The sequence below is a fragment of the Platalea leucorodia genome (assembly GCF_965183815.1).
Source record: "Platalea leucorodia genome assembly, chromosome: 4".
Lineage (NCBI taxonomy): Eukaryota > Metazoa > Chordata > Aves > Pelecaniformes > Threskiornithidae > Platalea > Platalea leucorodia.
In genome coordinates this window covers 678,533-691,208 of record NC_138826.1, presented here as the reverse complement: position 1 = coordinate 691,208, position 12,676 = coordinate 678,533, and the positions used below count along the sequence as shown (strand labels likewise).

At 46.2% G+C, this 12,676-nt stretch overlaps 1 protein-coding gene across 1 annotated transcript in view; it reads left to right on the top strand.

Annotated features, from left to right (window-relative positions):
• INPP5A (inositol polyphosphate-5-phosphatase A) overlaps positions 1-12,676 on the top strand; it is a 253,168-nt gene that overhangs the window by 61,136 nt on the left and 179,356 nt on the right. The gene's annotated exons all lie outside the window — the stretch shown is intronic.

Here is a 12,676-nt window from a genome sequence, read left to right as displayed (position 1 = left end):
AGGTTACTGGTGCAGCCTATGACCTTTATTGCAGTGCTGTAAAATACGGCAGGTAGCTTTTTCTGGCAAGTTTAATGGATTTGCAAAAATCCGAGATGCAATAACCAGCCTTCTATTCCTCACTATCTGTTGACTTTACGAAAGATTCATCTGTTTATTTTTCTTCTTCCATCCTGATTGATTATTGCTATATGTTTGTGATGCTCACACTGTGCAGGCTTTCTCAGCGAATTCTGATTTAAACCATCTCCACATCTTCAGGGGAAGACTCTTCCTATGAAGGAAATACAAAGAACATTTAAATAGATAGAAACTTTTTTTTTTTTTTAAGATCACTGCATATTTTTCAGCATCACATTACTTATTTATGCATCTTTATCCAGGAGACTCCGTACATGCTCACTTGTTTACTAAAGCGGGGTGAGCACTACAGAAACGCCTCCGGATAGCTTGTGGAAAAGAGGAAGAGGAGGGGAAAAGAACGAGCTGCTGGTATCCTCGCGCAGAGACCACTAGCATGTAACTGGACGTGGTCTGTCGATTCATTAACACTCCCCTGTGGCCAGTCAAATGCAGGGTCTGGACCAGCGAAAGTGTAGCTGAAGTAGACCTGAACCCCTCCCTCAGCTGCAGTACTTTTGCTACGTCCACCTTCCCTCTCCGTGCCTCTGCCCTCCATATCCGCGGTCTGAGAAAGCTGTGTTTCAAAGAAAAAGGAAAAAAAAGACGGGGGTGGGGGTGGGTAAAAAAAGGTTTCCAGTTCTGCTCATTGCTGGTAACAGACAGGCAGTCCTCGGCGTGTTTTGAGGAACGGCGCTGTTCAGCAGCCTCGAACCCTCCTTCCTCTCCGCAGCCTGCGCAGCAGGATGGCTGTTTGCGCCGCGTTCACAAACGCAGTAGGAAGTGGAATAAAACTTTATAAAAAGCTCCTTAGGGAAGGGACTAATAACGCTAGTACCAACAGTAGCTCAGCACAGTCCTCATATTAGGCTAAGTAGCAACCTAGCAAATGTACAAATTTAGAATTTTTTTTAATTTGAATTCTGCATGCTTTGTTGAAAACCTCTGCAAATTGAAGTTCATCAGAAGTACTTAATACTTCTTCGTGAACTCGAAACCCAGATAAACCGCAGACCACAATTTTTTTCCATTCTTCTGAGGAATTAAATTTGCATATGTAGTTGTGTCAGTACAGTTTGCATAACTTCTGAGGATTAAGTTCTTTTGTAAGCAAAGTAATCTCCACAAAAAAGGAAGCACAATTACCACTCCAAGTTTAAAATGTTTCTAGAAATTAAACCCATAATGGAAACACATCTTTGAATTGGTGTCGAAGAACATATCAATGAAGGAGCGTTTTTGGGGCTTGTTTTTAAGTTCCAGTAAATTAAAATATGGGATTTTAATTGGTGTGAGAGGTAAATACAAGTCGTTTCATTTATGTATCATCATTGATTATATGCTGTATGCATTTCTGAGAATGTGGTAGCATATGGAGAACTAAAATAACATTCAAATGTCACATGCTAAAATTTTTAAACTTCTGTCATTGATCTACAAATATCCTACAGTATTAACATGAAAAATATGGAAGATCTACTGCTGTTAAATTGAACAGTTTGTCCAAGAAATAGAAACAGGAAAAAATATTTTTAAATAAACTTTCAGGGATGTTTTTAATGACAGCTGGCAATCAGCAGCCCGTAAAGTAGCATGCTACTTGACCGCTACTGTCAACAACACAGTTGATAGAGCTGAGAGATGTTGTTTTGTCTGATCTCTTTTCCTGGGATTCATTGGTCTTGTGAGAGCGGAGCCTGCATTTTGGGTGACATCGCACTTGGTAGTTTAAAATTGATTTAACTATCAAATCCTGGGTAACTTTCCAACAGTTCACTATTAGTTGCTGCTTTTCCCCCGAGGAAAACTCAAACAAGATGAAGGAGGTGTTCAGCTGCACTCAGTTCCAGATATTTATAGGTATTGCCTCTTGGTGTGCTCCCCAGAGGGGGGGTGGCGGAGCCTTTCCCATGCATGTCATGGAGCACTGGAATAGACGGTGCCCTTGGTGCGCCCCGGCACGGGCTCCTAGGAGCAAAACGCGGCCGGGACCTCAAACTCGCTGGTTTCCTATCGCTACATTTATAGTGAAACTTTTCCTCTTTGCTGCTCCGCTTTTGCCGTTTGATGCGATGGGTGAATACATGGCATTTATTTGGGGGCTTCGTAACACTTTTCCTTACGATGTAAGCCCTGGGTATTGTGTTCTCATTACGTGTAGATAGGCTAAAAGCCAGCCAGCTTTTGCAAGAAAGAAGTAGTAGAAAAAGCAAGTCAGCATATCTGGCAGTGCTTTAGTAGTGAGAGGCTTTAGGAACAAGAAAAGGCTTCTGAAAGATCCATCCACGTGTCTCGGCTGGGTGAGGTACGCGCCGGCGCCGCTGCTGCGGGGGGTGCGGCGGCAGCCCTGGCGTGAGCCGCCCCCAGCGCCGCTGCGTTGGCCAAAGGTTCGCTTCGCTGGCGAGACGGCTCGCTCCTCGCCGCCGTTCGGGAAGGCGAGTGGGAAGCCCTGCGGGATGGCAGCACAGAGGGGCCTCAGGCACCTTGCAGGATCTTCTGCACTTCGCTTTCAGCACGGAGCGTGTTGCTGTGCTTGCTGTCCCAATAGAGAGAAGCTTGGTATCTCTGTGGTCTGCAGACAGGTTGCGTGTAGTATTACAATATTATTAAAGCCTTTTGATAGGTGTATTTAAGCTCTGTTTCTTCCAAGGTTGATGATTCTCTCTGAGCTTTACTCTCAAAGGCCCTTGCCAGTTGTTGGTCGCAGCTGACTTAATTGAAACCATCTTAGCTTGAAAGAAGACGTGCTTGTGCGTGAAAAGGCACGGAGTCCTGTGTCACGGTGAAATCTTAGGTGGTGCCTGGCTTCAAACCTAAAGATAGGTCAACTACTTCGCTTCGAATGTGGTTGAAAGAAAAAGGTGATTTAGAACAACTTTTAGTGTGCTATAGATGTAGTTGATGTTAAAATAGGAAGCACAATTTTCTGAGATTATATACAATCAGGGATTTTTAACGTAATTGATGTCTGATTTGCAGCAGTCAGTCAAAGTGCATATATCAGGGGAACTTTACTGTAATGGCCTTAAAACCATTAACCGCCCTACCCACGCGATTACTAAACAAGTCACTGTTTTTCTTCCAGCATATTTGTCTTTTTTAGTAATATTAATAAAATCTTTGAATCTTCCCTTTCATTAAGCAATTTGATCATAACCTTTAAGAATCTTGATAATCTCCATGGTAGCATAGTCAGTTACTTTAAACGCTATGGATTTGCAGGCTGTGTTTTGTTTTAGACCCTAGTAATAAGACAGCCACACTTTGCAGATACGTAATGTATGAAGCTGACAGCATTTGTTCAGTTGAATGCTTTTGGCAGCCCCTGTAACTGGTTGGTCAGAATAGGCTCTAGGCCACCAAAATTTTTGGAAGGGGTGGGAATTATGTCTTAAGTGGTTTTACAAGAGACTTTTTTTTCTTTTTTCTTTCTTAGTTAAAAATGCTTGGAAGATAAATGTCCCCGAAGATAGGGAATACTGTAATGGGATAAAATATCTATGAGAAAAGATATCCAGCCTACTGGGCATCATGTTTAGGAAAGGAGGAGAACAAACAACAAGCAAGCATTTAGCTAAAAATCGCCTAAATATCCCTCAGAGGTGGATAAGAGGAGAAGATGGTTTCCCTGTCAGGAGTGCCTTTGCGGGGAGGGCTGTCACCTTTTGCTCGTGCAGCAAACGGTGGCCCCGCCAGAGGTGTCGGCGGTGTCAGCTCTTCACTTCTAGCTCTGGGGTGGCAGCAGTCGTGACCTGGACTCGAACTGATGGCGTGGGCACAGGGTGAGAGGGCGCAAGGTTGTCGCTGTGTTCTGGAACAGCTTAGCATGCCGCATGCTTTGGCTGGTTCGGTGAGCTGGAGAAACGCCTAAGTATTTTGTAAAGGCGAGCGGGGTCGTCACCAATGTTGCACGGTGGCTCTGGAAGGATGTCCTGAGGCAGTTGTGCCATCTCGGCTCTGCTGAGGCAATACTAAATGATGGATATGTGCAGCAAAATCAGGCTGTGGATAGGAAAATCATCCGCCTCCTGTGGTGTGACTGTCCCTGGCATCAGCCTGAGCACTGCAGAAGGAACCGGGCGGTTCAGTAACGCGCTGTCTTGTGCTTTGCGCTCCTGCGCATCATCCTCCGTGCGACGCTGTGCGACTCCAACAGCAAAATCTGTGCGCTTGTTAGAAGTGGAAGCAGGCGTTATGGGGGAAGGATGTTGCAACATCCCTGGGTTTGCAGAGTTTGCTCTAGTTTCTGATGTTTGAAACAGAAGATAGTATTTGCAGTTGAAAACAATCCACTGGAATCAAGATAAAGTCTTGTAAGCAAGTATGTCATACCGTGCACTTGATAATCAGAAATTGCAGCGAATGGGCTGGGGTGGGAGGGGGAACCTTCTTACAAGGACGCAGAATTCATGAAGTCCTAATTATGCCTCAGCTCGTAACTATGAATGGTTAGTGGTAACTGGTGTCTTAAATATTTTAGACTCCCATCTTCAGTAAAAATTCTCTTACCCCCAAAACGTGTCTTGGAAACAAGGAGGGAAAGTGGCTGTTGGGAGGAAGGTGAAAACACAGATTGTGAGAGCAGTGGTTTGGAGCATTTTGTGTGTGATGGGGAAGAGTTTAGTGCTTAACAAGAAACTGGATGATTTGATGAACTAGAAGTTATGCAAATGCTAGAGTATTCACAGAATGTGCAAATCAGATTATTGTCCCCCTTGTGTAAAGTGCCCAGGTTTACAGCCTCATCGTCAGTTCACGGGGAAAAAATACGGTGGAGCAAGAAGCTTCAAGAGCATCCAAGAAGCTGTTTGCAAGGGAGGGCCGTAGCAGCACACAGAAGGGACTTTTGTTGATTTATTTATTCACTTAGGGTTTTTTTCTTTTTACCTCCTCCTTCCTCATCTATTGTACCAGTGTTTGGGGTGGGAGGAGTTTAGGAGCTGGAGCTGTTGAAAACCTTTACTAATTTTAGTAACAATCTTTTTTTTTTTTTTTTGTAGCATTCATGGCAAACGGTCATTTTAGATAAAAGTGTGGAGGCAGAGGGTTTTTTTTTTTCCCAATGTCCATGTTGCTTAATGTGTTTGAGAGTATTTAGAGCCCTTATTTGTAGTAATACAGCAGTTAAAAGTTTACCTAAAAGCTAAAGGTCATCTTGCTATTGCAGCATGGAAACTTTGTGTCTTACCCTTTTGAAAGAAAGAAAAGAAAAGAAAAAACAACCAACAAAACCTCCAGCCATTCAGACAGTTTGTTCTTTAATTGTTTTAGTGGACTTAATCCTGTTTGTTTAACTAGAAAGGGTGATTAACCGACAGGCTGTGTTACAAACCCCAGCAACTCTTGCGAGTTTAGATCTTGGGCCTTTTGCAGATGGGTGCTTTTTCCTTAGAATAGGGTTGTTTGGGGTTTTTTGTTTGTTTGAATCTGTAGCCTGAAAGCAGGGCAGAAATGCCTGCCTGCGCTGTGTGACGTTCGGATGCGCAGGCTGTAGCACATTTCTTGAAGCTGAAGCCTCGCTGCGGATGGTTTGGGTGAGCGATCCCTGCTCCGGCGGGAAGGCTGGGGCGCAGCCGGGCTGCCCGCGGGCCGTGCCCGTGCTGGGTGCCAGGCGGCCGGCAGCCAGCTCGGCCCTGACATCACGGAAACTTGCGGCATCCTGCGCCTGCCGCGAGCAGAAAACGGGTCTCTGGCATCACCGCCTCCCTCTGCTTGCTCCTCACAGCACCGCGCTGTGACTTGGCACGCCATCTCCTGCGCCCGGCAGCGAGGAGGACGGGTCCCCATTTTTTTGGAGCATTTTGTGTGTGATGGGGAAGAGTTTAGTGCTTAACAAGAAACTGGATGATTTGATGAACTAGAAGTTATGCAAATGCTAGAGTATTCACAGAATGTGCAAATCAGATTATTGTCCCCCTTGTGTAAAGTGCTGCAGCCGCGGGGGTGCTATAGGTGCCACGTCCGCGGGGAACAGAGGCATGGCGAGTGGCTCTTCAGGGGAGAGTATTCAGAGCTTTCACGTCTTGCAGTGTACGCTCCAAGTAAATCCCTCTGCCTTCCTAGTTTATGTGTTGGTTCCTTTTTCTGTAGTGTTCATTAACACATAAATGTAACCTGTATTTGGAAACGCGTTTTTCCCTTACTTAACCCTTCTTACTGTTTTCTGTCACACGCAAAAAATAAATCTACCTGCTTAAGCTGAAAATTTCCAGGTATGTGCCTCATGTGAGTTTTGGAGGAAGCCTCCAAGAAAAAAAATGTTTCCTCATTCTGTAAACGAGGCTTAGAAAAATAGCGATTTCTGATTTGAAAAAATAAGTGTACGTACATGCTGGTAGTAACAGTTTCTTTACAAAGCTGTCCTACCTGCAGGTTTCGGAGCAGCGACTTGGCGGTTCAGGTTTTGGCCCATTTGAAGGGCTGTGTTTCGCCCGGCCTTTGACGGCGGCCGAGGTGGAGAGGCGGCGCGGCAGCACCGGCGGCGGGCGGACAGTGGGGCTCCCCCCGGGAGACGCCAGCCAAGCCGGGGAAGGAGGGGCACTGGAGTGGGACATGAACCCCATAGAGCGCAGGGGACTGGAAACGGGCGAGGATGCCGGGCAGCCGGAGCGCGGGTGGCTGGGAGCCGGGGGAGCCCTGCCGTGGGTGCGGGTCTGGGAGCACCTCGGGGGTGTTGCCCCTGCCCGGGGCTGCAGGGCCAGGGGCCGTCTGCAGGCATCCTTTCTCAGCAGCTGAAGTGACAGAGGAATAGGGGAGGGTGTAAAGCTGCTGACCCAGCTGATGATAGCGGTCCTGTGTTACTTTGTAAGGGTTTAAGAAACAACCCTCATGGAATTGCTTAGAATGACCCTGCAGTATCATTAACAGTGTAGAGCTCAAAATGCCAGTCGTGGAGTTACCTCTGCTGGGCGTCCCTGATAAGTAATTGCAAGTCAGTCTCTCCCTATCCTTAGTTTACTGCATACCATTAAACTACATTAAAATCTAAGTAGCAATTGCTAGACAGTGACTTTCTTGGCTGTGGTATGGTAATGTACCAGAGGTGATGTTCAGCTGTGGATATTCAAATGTGCATTGAGGTCGTACAGCGACCTTCACACAAGCTTTTCCTCCTTTAAATAATGCCTTTATGCCCCCAAAGCACAGCTCTGACCTGCAGGTGCAGGGAGAAGCGCTTCTCCCCTCTGTGGGTCAGATGCCAGTGGCTGTTTTGCTTGCACCACGAAGACCGTTCGCCCGGCGCAACCTGCCCAGCACCGTCCCGCCGTGGGGGTGAGGGCAGGCCCGCGCTGGCATGGCAGCGGTAAATCCCCTTCCCCTCCGCTCGCTCTCTCCCTGCGGTCCTGCCTGGTCTGGGCTTCTCAGCAAGCGAGGCAGAGGCTTCGCTGCCAAACCTCTTATTACAAAACCTTCGAACAACTTGGATCGAGTCTGTCAGGTTGTTCATGTAGCCAGACTATGGATAACATAACTAAATTTTTCTGGATGGGGGGGACTGAATTAAAGTTCCATAGGCAATCTTTTTTTCAGCATTTCTTAACTGTAGAAGAACACTTCCAGGTTTTAACGATGTTCTCCTGTCATGGCTACTGCGTAACGTCTGTTTCACGTCAATAGAAGATGGCCCTGTCTCAGTGACAGGGAATTTCAGAATGCTTTAACCAAAAAACCCCACTATGGCTATCACCAGTCTTTCTTGAATCATGTAACAAGAGCTAGAAGTTGGATTTGGCCGTTAATATCAAATAATTTGGGAAATATTTGAGATATATATATAAATCTGCTCTTACAAGGAGCAGGCTTATCTGGACTACTGCTGCTTGGGTTGTAAAATTTTTTTTTCTTTCTTTTTTTTCCTTCTTCTTCAGACTCACAGAAATTGCAAATACTTTGAATGGTTTAGGACCACAAATGCTAAACTGATTTGTATACATTTCACAGTCCACAAGGAAACTAGAGCTCATGTTTTGATATTTTGACTTTTTTTTTTTTTTTTTTTAAAGTGGTCCTGGATATGAGATCAAGGCTCAAGTTCCTCTTCTGCCTTGCTTAGATCAAGGTCTAAAAACGATGCCCTCGCTCCTGTGCACGCAGTACCCTCTTGGAGAGACTCGCCCCGCCGCTAGCAGAGCTGGCCGGCTGCGCGGCGCGGGGCTGCCTCCTCTCCCAGCTCCTGTCGCAGCTCCAGCAGCCCCGTGCCTGCTCTGCCCGGTGGCACGCTGGGCTCGGGGCACCGCGACCGCAGGGGCACGCTCCTCCACCCTTACCCGTCCCCTGTCCAAACAGACAAGGACCTATAGGGAGGGCAAGAGGTTAACTTTATATTTTTTCACCAGTTTTATGTTTGTACTTAACTATGTTGGAGCATCTTGCTCAGTTACCCATATCCCAAAAAACAACTTCTGGTCTTGGCTTCCTTTACCTATTTTTGTGTATCCAGAAATGGAGAATAATGCCTAACTTTGGAAAAACATTGTGCTACTGTAGATGCAAATGCAGTGTTTACGTGATCTAGTATATGATCTTTAACCTCTGGCCACTGGGAGTTTTCAACTCTGAAGTATTCATTATTCATTATTATGTACTGTTTGTTCTTTCATAACAGTAGAAAACTAGTAAAAGGTAATGAAGCAGAGCCAATTTGCTCTTAGTTAGAGGGTATTTATTATATGAGAGGATGTTTTTACCTATTCAGGTATGTTTTTGTGGTTTAACCTGCAAGGAATGCCGTGAAGGCCTCTCACTGCTATTAAGCCAGTGCTGTTTCCTCATTAAAAAATGGCTTTTTTTTTTTTTTTTTTTTTAATACCTGCTGTGATTCCAAGCTGTCAAGGATTTGAATGCGAACAAAAAAAACCCTGTGTCCTGCATCTCAGTTCGGTCTGGAAATGTTTTCTGTTGCAGCTGCTATAGCACAGTAAAGTTGTTCTCCAGAGTTTTCTCAAGGCAGGACTCCACGTTCAAGGCTCCCTGTTACTCATCGTTCATAAATGTGAGATAGCTTATGCCTAGATCCTATTTGAAACCATTTATTTTACTTCTGTCTTACCAGTTTATTAGTTTCACTAGCTGCGTAAGAAGAGATCTTAATGAAGCAAACTGTTGTAGCAGTTAAAATGAATAACGCGATGTGCCAGCACATTTTTGCTGTGTTCGCAATAAGTGGTTACTGCTTGTGTTGCTTTGAAATAGTAAGAGTTGGATATGTTTGCTTTACAAGATTAAATAGTTACAACTGTTTTCTAATTATGGTAATTTCATAGAGCTATCTGAGTAGATAAGATCAGAACTTGGAAGCCAAAACTGATTTGGAGCAATAAAGCACATGGAGAGTTGGGACTGCACATTGTTTAGGGACCACAAATGAGCTCTGTTATGAAGTTCGACTTCACAGGCTGTGTTTGGTTAATATTTGTCCCCAAGATAGTGAAGAAAATGAACCACCCAGTTAAACTTCATAAAGATACTTGATAATTAGTTCATTGCTAACGGACTCGGTGCTTGCAGGCTGCGGGTGGTCCCTTAAGGCAGCACCGCCCTGACGCTGTTGGATGTCGCACCTTCTGTTCCATACGTAAATGGCTGGTGTCTGCGGGACGGTGTGTTTCGTGCAGTGATCGTAAATCAGACACATCGCGCTGCAAGAAGACTAGCATAGTGGAAATGTCGGTCTCCGCAGACAGCGAGGACTCGGGAGCGGTGCAGGCTGACGCAAGACCACCGTGGTCCCAGCTTGCCCAGCTTGAGGCTCATGACACTGCTGTGAAGTGCAGCTCACTTCCTAGCCTGTGGAAGACGCTAGCTGGTTCAACAACACGTTATCCTTAGGAAGAGAGGGGCATCTGTACGGGGACGCTTGTTTCTGTTCTGCTGTGACTCCGTGGGCAGAGCCTCCCCTGCATGGGGGCAGGACGGCACGCACCGCAGCCGAGCTGCGTGCCCCGGCAGTCGGAGCGCCCAGGGAAGCCGCTCCGGTACCCGTCCCGCTGCCCCCGGCAGTCGGAGCGCCCAGGGAAGCCGCTCCGGTACCCATCCCGCTGCCCACCGTTCGTTAGAGTTGAACGCCTTTAAACGTGGAGAAGTTCGTCTTGGACTTTGGTTTGCACAGCTTAGTGCAGCTCTTAAGTTTCTGTTTAACAGTTCTTGCTGAAAATTAAAGTAGACATTTAGACTTTTTGGAAGTTGAAGCCTCTTTCCTGAATGTTGGTAGTTGTAGCCAAAAAACACTTTTTGTATCTTCAAAACCACTTTAGATACGTGTCCTGTTCAGTGCCCTGTTTGGTGTTGGACAAGATACTTAAGAAAAACTTTCTCAGCAAAGCTTTCTCTTAATTGTTTGTAAATCTATAAAATCAGCTAGCATTAATATAAGCTTTTACAGTTATATCAAACATATATTGAAGGAAAAGTATGTGCGTGTCCCAGATGGGTACAGTTTCTTGGGTTCCAGATATTTTTTTAGCCCTCTGTTCTGTAGTCTGCTTTTTTTTTTCCTTCCAGTTGCACTTTCCATTGGGTCCTGCTGTAGCTCATCCTCAGTCCTTACTGATGATGGTCTGTTTTTAAAGCAAGACTGGTACATATCATAGTTAGGCAGAAACCAGCATTAATGAGCTAGCCGAAGCCCACAAAGATCCACAAACGTGTATGTGGGAGGGAGTATTTACTTTTTTCCTTTATATAGTAACACTTGTTAGTAGCTTAGCTCAAAATGCTTCACCGAGCAGGTGGGTGTCAAGATTTGTTTCGATGATGGGGAAGCTGAGGTACAGAAGAGGAAGTGACTTGTCTGAAATCCCTCAGAAACCAGCAGCCGTTATCTCCTTTTTGCGAGTCCAACCTAGGTTCGATCAGACACGCTGTAATTTACTGAATTTTCTGCGTTCCCTGTAAATAGTAGTATGCCGTATTCCCATCGGCTTTGGTGTTCGTGAACCGCTGCCAGGCTTCCCCGTGCCCCAGTCGGCGCTGGGCTCGCCGGCCGTTCCACCGCCCCCTCCCCGGCCGCTGGACCCGGGCTCCCCCCGGCCGGGGCGCGCTCGGAGGAGCGGCGACGGCCTGGCGGCCCCGCGCGCCTGCCCAGGCCCCGGTGGGGAGCGGCCTCGAGGGGCACCCCGACAAGCGATGTGCCGCCAGCTGGCGATGAGGCCTTGCCGTCGACTCGCCCTCTCGCGCCCGACGGGCACGCGGGGCACGCGCTGACGAGTCCTTCGAGCAGAGATGGGCAGCGTCGCCTGCCGCTGCTCGCGGGTCGGGTCGTGGACGGGCTTTTGCTGCCAGTCCCCTCCGCGGCGCCTCCCTGAGCTCTGACCAGCTGTGTTGCTGTCACGAGCAGGTGGCGGTTAAAAGCAGGGACGGATTACTGTTTGCCTTTTGCTCAATGGAAAGCTGCTGCATTTCAAATTTTGCTAATCTTTAATTCATTGCCTTTGAGCTTGATTTTCTAATGAGATTATTTGCATGGTCAGGAATGAGGAATTTTGCACCCTGTCATCAGGTCAGATGACAACTTCTCTCTACCGCTGTTTGAAAGAAACGTTTTCAAAGACCTTTTTACAGTAAAGTTAGTCACTGTTGATTCATGTCATCAAAAGCATGACTGCAAAAGTTTATTGTGTTTATCCCTTTTCAGGGTTTCAGGGTACCAGCAGCAAAAAAATGAGTATGAAAGGAGAGCTATCTCTGTTTATTTTTTCAGTTATTCTTCATTGTGGCATGTTGAAGTTAGAAACCTTTACAGTAATCATGCCCATCTCCTGCACATCTGCCTGCCACCCATCCCCAGTACGAGAACGGGGGAGGATGCTGTGGCACAGAGCCCCAAACCTGCTGGCGCCGAACCCTGCGGAGAGGAGTTAATTTATTATTCTGGTCGAAGCAGCTCGTGGAAACCAGGCCGTTCTTCCTCTGAGTGGCCACACGGAGAGCGTGGCCTTTGTGCTTGGCTGGGGCCGCCGAGTGCCACCGAGTCAAAAATAACAGTGAATCATATGTCAGATCTTTAACGTGTTCCTTACCCTGTACGCTTGCACCAGCGCATACTTGGTTATTTCAGACTGTGACCCTTTTAAAAAAGGGAAATAGTTCTGTAGCTTGTGTCCATTAATTCACAAGGTGATGTGAAATACAAGTCGTAAAGAGTCAATATCAACATAGAGACATTTGTAGGTGTGTTGTTGGCAATGCTGAATATAGTTAACGCAGAGAAAGTTCATGAGGACAAAATAACATTGAATGTGTGTTTAATGCAGCAGCAAATTTATAAACACTGTATATTTGATTGGTGCATGACCAAAAAAGCATATGTTCTAGGGTTATCTTATCATATGATAGTTGCATCCTACTGCTGCCTATTCAGTATTTAAGATACTTGCCTTATCCAAGACTAACACTTGAAATAGCGTGATGGATTTACGTGCCTCTTATATTAGATACACGTGTATATATACCGTAGTGTCTGTGTGTTACTTAAATACTTTTGTAAATAAGATACTCCATAATTAAAAATGTAAAATGTGACAGCTAATCAGCGTTCTGTCATGAGCTAATTAGAGAT